Below are 14,580 nucleotides of genomic sequence, written 5' to 3' on the forward strand. Positions count from 1 at the left end.
CCAAACAAAACTGATGTCAAAAAACACAATGTACATCAGTTTTAGGCAAACAACTGATGTTAAAGACTAACATGTTCAAGTCTAAATGATACATAGACATCACTTCATTTTAGAAAACACTGATGTCTATACGCTAAATTAGACATCACCTTTCATTAAAGAAACAGATGTTTAATATGTCATTTTACATCACCTCTGTCAAAATTATCGATGTTTTTGTGACAAAAAACATAGCTCAATATATGTTTAATATGTTTTAATAGTTGTAATTTAGTTATTAAATAATTTTGTTATAGCATTTTTTGTAAAAAATCATCACATAGACATCAGTGTTTTTCATGAAAATCGATGTTTTTGTGACAAAAAAGATAGCTCATGATATGTTTAACATGTTTAATTAGGTGTAATTTAGTTATTAATTAATTTATTTATAGCATTTTATGTAAATAATCAACACATAGACATCTGTTTTTTAACTAAAATCGATGTCTAATCGAGTATAGACATCGGGTATTCACCGATGTCTAGAATAGACATCACCGACATCAATATCAGTTGGAAAACAGCATAGACATCGGTCAAAAAGCGATGTCTATGGACTTTTTTCTTGTAGTGAGGGTAAGGGTAAGTCCTGGATCTCTTCAACATAAATGGAGTGATTCTGAGACCTACATTTACCTTATTATTAGAAATAAGTGAGCCAAATAGAATTTTGGACACCTGTTTACAGTTGCCTATTTTTGTCCTATCTATACCATTAAGTAAATGAATGTCTTGAACTTTATGGTTTAAAGTAGACATTATAAACCCAGGAAAGAAAATTTCCTTACCTCTTGAAGACAAAGGCATAGTTAGCCTTATGCTAAGTTCCTGTAGAATCAACATCCCCACGTTGATGTATCAGTTGTGAGCTATGGAAAATACCAGCTTCTAGACTACACTTGAAATGTTATCATACCCTGTCTTCCTACATGTGAAAGCTCTCACAATGAAGTCATACAGGAATGACCATTCCTTCCTCAAATTCTTCTTTTTCAGACTGGCTAGGTTGATTCTTTCACTATAATTGATGAAGTCCATGAATTCATCCAATTCTTCTTGAGTAGGCACTTCCACCAAGTTGTCAGTAGGAATCTCCAAAGCTTTGTTGACATCAGATTCATGGAACTCCACCCCTTGTCTTTGAATTGAGCAGTTAACCACTAAAAATATAGCTTGGTTCTCATGTACCACTGTCCTTACCACAGCTGTGTTCCAGAAATCACTAAGAATATCTAAGTACAATACTGGATTTGAAGTTAGAGCACCTGGAAAGTATGTCTCAGAAAGGAACTTCACAAAGCTCTTGAAGCTATCAGGAGCTTGGTTTGCATCTGTAAATGTAATATAGTTGGTGCCCTTCTTTGGGATAAAAGGTATAACTTTGTTTGATGGCATTTAAAGTGTTTGAATTTGAGTGGGTAAGAAAAATTAGAGAGAAAGAGTTTGAAATGAGAGAAAACGGTTTGGATTTGGAGAAATTAAGTCATTTAGAGATCTCGAAGGCGTAAAGAGGTGTATGTCGAGATTTCTGGGTATTTATAGTAAAAGGTAAATGACTTATCGAGAACTGAAAATAAACGTTTGGAATTTGCTTATCGAGAAGTCATATTGGGGGAATAGATACATATCGATATGTCACTTTCCTGCTTTTATCGAGAACTAGAAAATGACTTATCGAGATGTCAAATAAATACCCATTTTATCCTGAATGGACTGAATTTTTCCAATTTTTATTTGAATAAATCAAAATAAAATCAGAATAATGTTATCAAAAGTATTTTACCAAAATAATTTATTAAATTAAATTATCTCAGTTCTAAGTTGTTGATAAGTCTAAAATTTATACTTGTAGAGAACTCTGTGAATTATCACTTATCGAGATCTCTACAATGACTTCTCGAGAAGTCATAATAATGCTTGTCGAGAAGTCCTTCGAGAAGTCAGAAAAATGACTTATTGAGAACTCACTCAAGAAGTCTCAAAATGACTTGTCGAGAAGTCAGTTAGACTAATCGAGAACTCAGTTGTCTATATACTTTTTGTTATTTTTGATTCTGTCTTATGTTAATTTTACATATTGAAAATGTAAATTAACATTTAGACAGTTTTCTCAGAATTGAAAAATTTCAAGCTAAATTTTGAGTTTTGAAATATAAATATACAGAGATTTCTTAAATATTTATAACTCATATTCCAGTTAATGTCCAATTAAATCAAATTAATTTTGATTTATTAGAAATCAATCTACTGCAACACATTAGCTGAGTTCTTGCCTTTAAGATGAAGAATTTAACATATCAATTTCACCAATAAGTCTAGTGGAAGTTGCTTCATCCAAAAGTTTAGTAAAAATGTCAGCTAATTGTTTTTCTATTGGAACAAAAATAAGCTTAATGGTACCATTTGCAGCATGTTCTCTAATAAAATGGTACCTTACATCAATATGCTTTGTTCTAGAATGATTAACTGGATTAGCCACAATAGTTATAACACTAGTATTGTCACACATAATAGGAATTTTGTGTAACACTAGGCCATAGTCCATTAGCTGATTTCTAATCCAAAACACTTGAGAACAACAACTTCCAGCAGCTATGTATTCAGCCTCAGCTATGAAAATTGATACAAAGTGTTGTTTCTTGCTATACCAGGATACAAGCCTTTGTCCAAGAAATTGACAGCTTCCACTAGTACTCTTCCTGTCAATCCTGCATCCAGCAAAATCAGCATCTATGTATCCAACAACTTCAAATCATGTTCCCTTAGGATACCATAATCCCAAGTGTGGAGTCCCCTTTAAGTATCTGAAAATTCTCTTCACAGCCATCAAATGTGATTCTTTTGGATTGGCTTGAAATCTCGCACATAGACATGTTATAAATATAATGTCTAGTCTACTAGCAGTCAAATACAAAAAAGATCCAATCATTCCTCTATAACCAGAAATGTCTACACTTTTTCCTTTCTTATCGTCATCCAATTTTGCAGTTGTAGACATAGGTGTTGATGTAGGTGAACAGTCAACCATGCCAAACTTCTTCAATAAATCTTTAACATACTTGGTTTGGCTGATGAAGATTCCATCACTTCTTTGACTGACTTGAATTCCAAGAAAGTAACTTAACTCTCTCATCATACTCATTTCATATTCACTCTGCATGAGTTTTGAGAATCTTTGACATAGTTTTTCATTAGTGGAACCAAAGATGATATCATCCACATAGATCTGAACTAGGATCATATCACCACCATGCTGCTTATAGAAGAGAGTCTTATTAATAGTTCCTCTAGTGAATTCATGTTTAAGCAAAAATTCTGACAGTGTGCCATACCATGCTCTAGGTGCTTGCTTTAGTCCATATAGAGCCTTGAGAAGTTGGTAAAAAAAATCAAAAAATTTAGGATCTTCAAAGCCAGGTGGCTGTTGCACATAAACTTCATCTTCCAACTCACCATTTAGGAATGCACTCTTTACATCCATTTGATACACTTTAAAGTTTGAGTATACAGCAAATGCAAGAAAGATTCTTATTGCTTCAAGTCTTGCAACTGGAGCAAAAGTTTCATCATAATCAATTCCTTCCTCCCGTGAGTAGCCTTTTGCAACCAACCTTGCTTTGTTTCTTGTTACAATCCCATTTTCATCCATTTTATTCTTGAACACCCACTTGTTCCAATTACACTTCTGTTCTTTGATGCAGGAACCAAATTCCAAACTTTGTTTATTTCGAACTGATTTAGCTCCTCTTGCATAGCAGATATCCAATCAGGATCAAGTAAAGCTTCCTCAGTTTTCTTAGGTTCAACTTGTGAAAGAAATCATGCATGTAGATATTTATATGCAGTTGCACTTCTAGTTCTCGTTCCAGCATTTGGATCACCAATAATTTCTTCTCTTGTGTGACTCCTATCCCATTTCCTGGTGTGAGTTTGTTGACTGAAATTTTCTGCATCTTCGTCACCATTGGCATGACTTGCAAAACTTTCTCCACTTTCTCCCCCTGAGTTTGTGCTATCAAATTCAGGTGTTTGAGATGAGCTTATATTCTCATGATTCACTTGTTCTAGTTAACTCTTCATCCATTATGTTGTTTGTGTTGACTTCAGCTTCATCTTCAGAATCACTATCAATGTTGAGGTTTTCAAATTTAAGGGCCTCAACTTCATTATCATCAAGGCATTCCAAGAATGGAACTTTTCATCATCAAAAGTCACATATGTGCTTTCCATAATATTTTTGTTCAAGCACATAGAATTTGTAGGCAGTTCTCTTCAATGAGTATCCCAGAAAATTGCTTCAAAAACCTTAGAGTCAAATTTTCCCACATATTTAGAGTTGTCTTTTAAAACATAGCACTTGCTTCCAAACACATGAAGATGCTTCACAGTAGGCTTCCTTTTAGATAAGATTGAGTAGGGTGATTTTCCAAGATTCTTGTTAATGAGATATTTATTTGATTATAGCATGTAATATTGACAGCTTCTTCCCAAAAACTTGTTGGCAGTTTGGCATCTTCCAGCATTATTCTAGCAGCCTCTACTAGTGTTCAATTCTTTCTCTCAACTATCCCATTTTGATGAGGTGTTCTAACAACGGATAATTCTTGAACAATGCCCTTGTCTTTGCAGAATTCAGTTAAAGTTGCATTTATGAATTATGTGTCATTGTCACTCCTCAATCTCTTCACACAATTCTGATCTTCAGCCTGCTTCTCAATCTTCTTGATGTGTTCTTTTATGATGTATGGAGTTTCATCCTTAGAATGCATAAATTCTACCCATGTGTACCTTGAGTTGTCATCCGCTATCATAAGTGCATATTTCTTCCTTAAAATTGGTAAGACATTAACTGGTCCAAATAAGTCCATGTGAATAAGTTGTAAAGTGCACTTATGAAATTCACAGTTTTACTATTGTGACATGACTTCTTCATTTTGCTCTTTTTACAAGCCTCACAAACTTCATTTTGAGCAAACTCCAGATTTGGCATGTCCCACACTAACTCCTTTTTCACCAAGGTGTTGATTACCTTGTAATTCAGGTTAGAGAGTTTTTTGTGCCACAGCTTGCTTTGCTCTACAGATGCCTTGGTATAGAAGCCACATATTCCTTCCTTATTTATTGAGTATAAATCTACAACAAACAGGCTTCCCTTTCTTGCTCCTTTCAGAGCAACTTTACTAGTCTTTTTGCTGATGATTGAGCATTCTCCTTTGTCAAATGAAACATTGAATCCTCTATCTATGAATTGACTGACACTTAGGAGATTCACTTCTAAACCAGCTACCAGTTCTACATCTTCAATGACAACATTTCCAGAAATTAACTTGTAATATCCCATTATAAAACCTTTGTCGTTGTCTCCAAAAGTCACTAATGGGTCAGCCATCTCCTCAAACTGTGATTACAGGGCCTTATCACCTGTCATATGTCTTGAGCATCCAATGTATATGATCTATATGACTCTTTTCATTTTTCCCTGCACACAATGATGATTAAGTGTATTTAGCTACCCAAGCAGTGTTAGGTACTTTCTTCTTGTTGACAAAATTTGCAGAATTATAATGTGTTGATTTAGAAGGAACAATGTGAACAAATTGTCTTGCATTTTCCTTTTTGTCTATAGATTCAAAATTAACATATTTTAAATCTACTCTCAATTTATGACAACTTGTCATCACTTTAATGTTGCAAGGTATGCAGTCGAATTTGTCACAAAAGGAGTAAGGGTATTCTGCATTTGCTTCATTGTACTTGCAGGCTCCCACTTTTGGCTTACTAACATCCTTTTTACAAAGGTGAGTTAGATGATTCATTGAGCCACATTTCTGACATTGCTTTCTGGGGGCATCTACAATAAATGCAAAGTTGTTGCTCTTGTTTACTCCTATCTTGCCATTTCTGTTCTTTTTCTTCCATCATATATTCTCAGTCTTGACTTCCTTACCAGGTGTCTTAGGGGCTTAGTTAACCATGGGCTTCTTCTTTCTTTGAGGTTTCTTTATTTTTCATTTCATTATCTTCATCTGCAAGTTTTTGCTTGATGACCAACTCCTCTTCACTGAAATTGACTTCACATGCCTTGAACAAAGGTGAATCAACCTTTCTCAGCATAGTTGGGACATCTTCATTTACCGTTGTTTGCCCTTGTCACCTTCATTCTTCTTATTGTTGTTCAAGGTATCATAGTCAAGGCCAATGGTTATATTAGCACATGGTTTGTTCTTCTTATGGTACTGACCAACTAACTGAGAAGCATTCCTAAAAGACTTCAACTTTACTTCATTCTTTTCTATCTTTTCTCTCAACACAACTTCCACTTCACTAGTACACTTTAACTTGTTCTTTAGATATTCATTTTCCTGCTCGACAGTTTCAAGCTCAACAAGCTGCCATTCTAAATCTTGTTTCTCAATATCAAGCTTCTCGTTAGCTTTTGACAGCCTACTAACCTCCTCAGTAGCTGCCACCATGCTAGTATGGATGTGGAACATTTCTATGCTTATATTTTCAACAGTCTCTTTATATTAACTTATATTTAAATCAATAGTAGTAAGAGTTGTTACCTCTAATTTTGATGAGGATGACTCTCCTTGCTCCAAGGCCATGAGTGCATAGTTCCAACCTCCTCATCTTCATCATTATCAGAATCATCCTAACTATTTCCTTCTGCAATATAAGCTTTACCTTGTTACTTCTTCAAGAGAGCTTCATACTTTGCCTCCAACTCAAGATAAGCTTTATCTTTCTTCATACTTTTAAGCTTCATGCATTCAGTAGGAAAATGATCCAATTCATCACAATTGAAGCACCTTATTTTTGATCTGTCAACATATCCAGTCTTGTAGCCACTTTTGCCACCGAGAGTGTACTATCCCTTTTCTTTCCAGCTACTGTCCTTGTTAGATGTATGTCCTTTAATCTTGAAGAACTTTGGTTTTTTCACTATAATATTAGAGAATTTCCTGGCCAGATAAGCCATGGATTGATCTAACTCATCAGTTCATCCAATATACAGAACTCATCTTCTTCAAGTTCCAGAATAACTTGCTTCATTGGTTCCTTGTTCTTTTGCTTAATACTTGAGACAATTGGAGTCTGGATCTCTAGTTCATCATCAGATGACTTGTTGTCATCAACAACTAGTGTACGTGTTCCATCAACAATGTGCCCTTGACGAGTTCTTAAGGATTATCTTTGAATCATTTCCAATTCATATGTTTTCAAAATCCCATATAAGACCTCCAGTGTTATCCTGCTCTAGTCTCTTCCTTCTCTTATGCCTGATATTTTATGTTCAAGATGGTCAGGTAGGGTGTGTAAAAACTTCAAGTTAACCTCCTCAACTTCATAGTACTTGTCATGAAGCTGCAAGTCATTAAGGAGCTTGTTGAATCTTTCAAATACATCAATAACATTCTCCTTTGGTTTTGCCATAAAACCCTCATACTGAGACACCAGTTTTTTCCTTTGATTTGATCTAACTTCCTCTGTACCTTCACAAAATATCTCAATCTTCTCTCAAATTTGCTTGGCTGTGTCATGTTAAGTGGCATTTATGACACTTTATTATGCTCTAATAAGCTTTGGATTGATGCATTTGTACTCAATTTTGTAAGTGTTTTAACGTGTTTTCTAGTGTTTTTGCATTACAGGCATTAATCTGTGAATCAGGTGAATTAGCATTGTTTTGGTGCTAATATGGTGTCTAGGTGGTGTTGAATTAAAGCTCATTGATGCCGGATCGAAGCTGCAAGAAAAAGAAAAAGAAAAGAAGTTATTTCTGGCAGAAGCCCAGCGCGCCCGCGCTAATGAAGCGTGCGGCCGCGCCGAAGTACAGAAAGCCAGCGTGCCCGCGCTGATGAAGCGCGCGGCCGTGCCGTGTCGGGATAATAAAAATTCTGATTCTATTATAATTCTATTTTCTAGACTCCTGGGTTGATTGGGCTGCTATATATTGATAATTCAAGATCAATTTTTAATAAGAAGACGTACCAGAGCACGAGGAGAAGATGACAAGAGACCTATAGCATAATTCAATAAAGGCGAAGATGATCTAGTTTATTCTTGTGAATCTTTATTTTGAGTTATAATCTTGGATGCTCATTTCTTATTTTGTTGAACCTATACTCTTGTTTGTACTTGGTTTTATTTATTCGTTATAAAGACTACGTTTTTAATACCATGCTTTCATCGGAACCCACATTGATGATGAGTCCGATTATGGGCTAAACATTATCGTTGGGTTCTAATGGATTTATTTATAGATTTCTTTAGTTAAATTGTTTGATGCCTTAGTATGTGGTGATTGTATGATATCCTAGTGTTGGTTGTGCATATTCGTCTTATGAGCGTCGTGAACTTATAAGATAGTGTGTTAATTCTTAATAAAGCGAAAGTGAATTTAAGGATTTAGAACTTGCCATGCTATCATAGGTTCATGTATTTATTATGCATGATTTGTAGGTAATTTTAACCATCTTACTTGCCCTATGTAATCAAGATAGATAACTTGTGCTTAAACCGTTATGTGGTCAAATTCTATAGACATATAGGGTCTCAATATAATTGGAGACTATTCAGCTTCTATCTCTTTTGTGGATGTCTGGTGGTATGGTACTCGTGCAATGAAAGTTGGTGTTTATCAGTTTTGTGTTATCTGATTAGTGTCATCACCATTGCATGCTAAGGTTAAGAACAATAAGACTATTGAATGAAGTATTTAATGAAGTTAGAATCCCATGTTTGTCATACTTATTAATTCAATCAATCTTATTTTCGTAGTTATAATTATTAGTTTAATTCTTAGTTATAAACAACCTCAAATTGTTATCGTCTTAGCATTGAATAATAACCATACATTGTTGCTTAAGTGCGTGAATTAATTAGTTAACCAATACAGTCTTTGTGGGAATGAACTAGAAAAGATTTTATACTACTTGCGAACTCGTATACTTGCGTGTATTATTAGAGTGTGTTTAGCGACTATCAAGTTTTTGGCGCCGCTGCTGGGGACTGCAGTGTTAATTGATAGTTTATGTGCTTTCCATCAGTGGTCGTTAAAGTTCATTGACTCGGACATTGTTACTTATCTGTTTCCTTGTCTTATTTCAGGTACTCTAGTGAGGGTGTATGCATACGCGTTCGCGTAATCGTAAGTGAACACTAGATAAAGCCGAGGAAGAAGTTATGGTAGTTCGTAAGGAAGTTTTTGAGGAAGAAAATAAGGTAGAAGAAGAAGAGAAAGTCGAAGAACCAGTTGTAGTAGCGATGGGAGATCAAGCAGAAAATTCGAAGGCTTTGATGGACTATTCTCAGCCTAAGATTAATGACATTCAGTCAAGCATCATCAGACCGGCCATCAGGGCTAACACTTTTGAGATCAAGTCAAGCACGATTCAGATGATACAGAACTCAGTTCAGTTTAGGGGTTCTCCTACTGAAGACCCCAACATGCACATCGGGGATTTCATCGAGATCTACGACACTTTCAAATTCAATGATGTGACTGAAGATGCTATCAAGCTACGCCTTTTCCCATTTTCTCTGAGGGACAAGGCTAAGTGCTGGTTACACTCTCTACCAGCAGGATCTATCACCACTTGGGAGGATCTCGCGCAAAAGTTTCTCACTAAATTCTTCCCCATGGCGAAGACTGCTGCAATCAGGAATGCTCTTACCCCGTTTGCTCAGCAAACAGGGGAATCTCTGTGTGAAGCTTGGGATTGATATAAGGAGATGCTAAGGAAGTGCCCATACCATGGAATGCCTGATTGGATGATTATTAATTGCTTCTACAATGGATTGGGTGCTACTTTTAGACCCACGCTTGATGCAACATCAGGAGGAGCCTTGTGGGCTAAGCGCTACGATGAAGCTTATGAACTTATTGAACTGATGGCAGCTAATGAGTACCAGAATCCTTTCCAGAGAATGACTCAGGGGAAAGTCGCAGGAATTCTGGAGTTGGACGCAGCTACTGCTATCGCTGCCCAACTTAAGGATTTGACGATGAAGGTGGACACTTTGGCTAATTATGGAGTAAATCAAATTGCTAGTGTCTGTGAGCTTTATGCTGGTGCCCATGAGACTGATCAGTGCGTAATGTCTAGTGAATCAGCTCAGTTTGTGAGCAACTTCCAGCCATCGCAGCAACCAGTGCCAACCACCTATCATCCCACCAACCGCAATCATCCTAATTTCAGTTGGAGCAATGCTCAGAATGCGGTTCAATGGCCTTATCAGCAGTACCCAGCTAAACAGTACAACCCCCCTGATTTTCAGCAACCACAGTATGCACCTAGACAGCAACTCCAAATGTAACAAGCCAATGAAAAATTTGAATTAGAGAGTTGAAGCTTATGTGCAAGAGTCAAGCTGTTTCTATCAAGACCTTGGAAAATCAAATTGGGCAAATTGCCAATACCTTGCTAAATCGTCAGCCTGGTACATTACCTAGTGACACTGAAGTGCCAGGAAAAAGGGAAGCTAAGGAGCAGGTAAAGGCAATCACTTTAAGGTTTAGAAATGTTATGAATCCCGAACAAACTCTAGAGTTGACTGAAGAAGTTGGGGCTGAGAAAGAAGTAGCACAGTAGGATGAAGAAGTGGGACCAAGGAAGACTACTGTTGAGCACACTCCACCTGAGGGTAATACATGGGAGAAACATATCTATCCTCCACCGCCTTTTCCCAAGCGGCTGCAGAAGAAAAAGCTGGACAAGCAATTTGAGAAGTTTCTGGAGGTGTACAAGAAACTTCATATCAACAAACCTTTTCGCCGAGGCTCTCGAGCAGATTCCTAGTTATTCAAAGTTTATGAAAGGTATTCTCTCTCGGAAGGTGAAGCTAGATGATTTAGAGACAGTCGCTCTCACGGAGGAATGTAGTGCTGTGCTACAACAGAAGTTGCCTCCGAAGCTTAAAGATCCAGGAAGCTTCACTATTCCATGTACTATTGGAAAAGTGTCTTTTGAAAGATGTTTATATGACTTGGGAGCTAGCATCAATTTGATGCCCTTGTCAATCTTCAAGCAGTTGGACTTACCTAATCCCAAATCGACTTATATGACCTTGCAGTTGGCCGACCTTTCTATTACATATTCGCGGGGTATTGTGGAGGATGTCTTGGTCAAGGTTGATAAACTCATCTTTCCTGCTGATTTCGTAATTCTTGATTTCGAGGAGGATAAGAAGATTTCCATAATCTTGGAAAGACCTTTCTTGGCGAATGGACGAACCTTGATAGATGTGTAGAAGGGTGAGCTCACAATGCGAGTTCTGGATCAGGATGTTACTTTTAATGTGTTCAATGCTATGAAATTTCCTACTGATAATGAGGAGTGCTTAAAGGTGAAGTCGGTCGATTCGGTGGTTACATCGGAACTTGATCAATTGCTAAGGTCTGATGCCTTAGAGAAAGCCTTGTTGGGGAATTCAGATAGTAAAGATGATGAAGGTGAAGAACATTTGCAATATTTGAATGCTTCTCCCTGGAAAAGAAAAATTGATATGCCTTTTGAATCTCTTAGAATGGAGGAATTGAACAAAGCTCCTAAACGCATCAAGCCTTCTATTGAGGAAGCTCCCACTCTTGAGTTTAAGCCTTTACCTGAATATTTGAGGTATGCATTTTAGGTGATGCATCTACTCTGCCTGTTATTATTGCATCTGAACTTTCAGGTAGTGATGAGAAAAAGCTTTTGAGGATTCTGAGAGAGTTCAAGTCGGCAATCGGATTGACTATAACAGATATCAAGGGAATCAACCCTTCTTACTGTATGCATAAAATTCTGTTAGAGGAAGGTAGCAAACCTACGGTCGAGCAGCAAAGAAGACTTAATCCTATCATGAAGGAAGTAGTGAAGAAATAAATTCTTAAGTGGCTAGATGCAGGGATTATCTACCTTATTTCTGACAGTTCATGGGTAAGCCCAGTTCAATATGTTCCGAAGAAAGGTGGAATTACTATGGTAGCAAATGAGAAGATTGAGCTTATTCCTACAAGGACAGTCACGGGGTGGAGAGTTTGCATGGACTATAGGAAGCTGAATAAATCCACTAGGAAGGATCACTTCCCTTTGCCTTTCATTGATCAGATGCTTGACAGGTTGGCTGGTCATGATTACTATTGTCTTCTTGATGGCTATTCGGGTTATAATCAGATTTGTATCACTCCAGAAGATCAGGAGAAAACTACCTTCACTTGTCCATTTGGTACTTTCGCCTTCAGACGGGTTTCTTTTGGTCTGTGTGGTGCGCCAGCCACATTTCAGAGATGTATGATGGCCATCTTTTTTGACATGATTGGCCAGAATGTGAAGGTGTTCATGGATGACTTCTCAGTCTTTGGCGATTCTTTTGATGAATGCTTGTAAAATCTTGGACATGTTCTCAAGAGGTGTGTTGAGACCAATATGGTTCTCAATTGGGAAAAATGTCACTTTATGGTGCGACATGGCATCATTCTCGGGCACAAAGTTTCTAGTAAAGGTCTAGAGGTGGACAAGGCCAAGGTGGGGGTCATTGAGAATCTTCCTCCACCTATTTTTTAAGAGAATTCGCAGTTTTCTTGGTCATGCGGGTTTCTACAGGCGTTTCATCAAAGACTTCTCAAAAATTTCAAAGCCTTTGTGCAGTCTGTTAGAGAAAGATGTTCCTTTCAAGTTTGATGACGAGTGCCTTGCAGCTTTTGAGACATTGAAGAAGAGTTTAATCACGGTACAGGTCATAACTGCACCTGATTGGAATGAGCCTTTTGAGATGATGTGTGATGCAAGTGACTATGCAGTTGGAGCAGTTCTCGGGAAGAGGAAGAACAACATATTTCATGCGGTCTACTATGCTAGTAAGACCCTAAATGATGCCCAACGGAATTATACTACTACGGAGAAAGAGCTTTTAGCTATTGTCTATGATTTTGAGAAATTTCGATATTATCTACTTGGAACTAAGGTGACAGTTTTCACGGATCACGCCGCAATTCGATATATCGTCTCAAAGAAGGACTCGAAGCCTAGATTAATCAGATGGGTTCTTTTGCTCCAAGAATTTGAACTAGAGATCAAGGACAAAAAGGGAACTGAAAATCAAGTCGTTGATCATCTCTCGCGTTTAGAAAATCCTAATGCTACTTCATTGGATAAGACATTGATAAATGAGTCTTTTTTCGATGAGCAACTGTTTGGAGTGCAACAAGAAGAACTGTGGTTTGCAGACATTGTGAACTACCTTGTGAGTAATATCATGCCTCCCAACTTATCTTATGCTCAAAGGAAGAAGTTTCTATATGAGGTGAAGTGGTATATGTGGGATGGGCCGTTTCTTTTTCGCCAAGGAGCTGACCAAATTATCAGGAGATATATTCCTTACAGCGAAACGGGGGGAAATCTTGCGAGATTGTCACTCAACGGCTTATGGAGGACATTATGGTGGAGAAAAGACAACAGCTCGTGTTCTTCAAGCAGGTTTCTTTTGGCCGACGTTGTTTAAAGATGCTCATCAGTTCGTTTTGAAATGTGATCGATGTCAACGTGTGGGTAATATATCTAAAAGGGATGAGATGCCTCTTAATATACTTCTCGAGGTTGAGGTCTTCAATATTTGGGGAATTGACTTCATGGGGCCATTGGTCTCATCTTATAATAATCAGTATATCTTGTTGGTAGTTGATTACATGTCGAAATGAGTTGAAGTTAAGGCGTTGCCAACAAACGATGAAAATGTGGTGCTTAATTTTCTTCACAAGCAGATATTCACAAGGTTTGGAACTCCAAGAGTCATAATCAGTGATGAGGGGTCGCATTTTTGAAATCGCAAGTTCACTGCTATGATGAAAAGGTATAATGTGAATCATCAAATTGCTACGGCTTATCATCCTCAGACGAATGGTCACGCTGAGGTATCTAACAGAGAGATCAAGCGTATTTTGGAGAAAGTTGTGTGTCCATCAAGGAAGGATTGGTCTTTGAAGCTTGATGAAGCTGTTTGGGCGTATAGAACAGCATATAAGACTCCATTAGGAATGTCGTCGTTTCAGTTGGTTTATGGTAAGGGGTGTTATTTGCCTGTGGAGCTCGAGCATAAGGCATATTAGGCTTTGAAGAAGTTGAATCTGGACTTGGATGCAGCTGGAACTAAGAGGATGCTTCAATTGAATGAACTTGACGAGTTTCGACTTCACGCTTATGAGAACAACAAAATGTATAAGGAGAAAGACAAGAGGTGGCATGATAGGGGTCTAATGCTCAAGTCATTTGTGTCGGGGCAACAAGTTCTTTTATTTAACTCTCGTCTCCGTCTTTTTCCTGGAAAGTTGAAGTCAAGATGGTCAGAGCCATTTATTGTCAAAATTGTGTTTCCACATGGAGCGATGGAAATTTTTGAGAATGATTCGGGCCAAGCATTCAAGGTAAATGGTCAAAGGTTGAAGCATTATTATGGTGACACGGCAAACCGCGAGGTAGTTAGTGCCGTTTTATTGTCCATTTGATCACAAGACTCTACGTCGAGCTAGCGACATAAAAGAAGCATTTCTTG

At 37.4% G+C, this 14,580-nt stretch overlaps 1 non-coding gene across 1 annotated transcript; it reads right to left on the bottom strand.

Moving 5' to 3' along the window:
• Positions 1 to 9,702: 9,702 nt before the first annotated feature.
• On the bottom strand, positions 9,703 to 9,809 carry LOC141669273 (small nucleolar RNA R71). The gene has a single exon (XR_012553561.1). It is a non-coding gene; the product is annotated as a small nucleolar RNA R71 (small nucleolar RNA).
• Positions 9,810 to 14,580: the final 4,771 nt, after the last annotated feature.

This window comes from Apium graveolens, chromosome 6, assembly GCF_009905375.1.
Source record: "Apium graveolens cultivar Ventura chromosome 6, ASM990537v1, whole genome shotgun sequence".
Taxonomy (NCBI): domain Eukaryota; kingdom Viridiplantae; phylum Streptophyta; class Magnoliopsida; order Apiales; family Apiaceae; genus Apium; species Apium graveolens.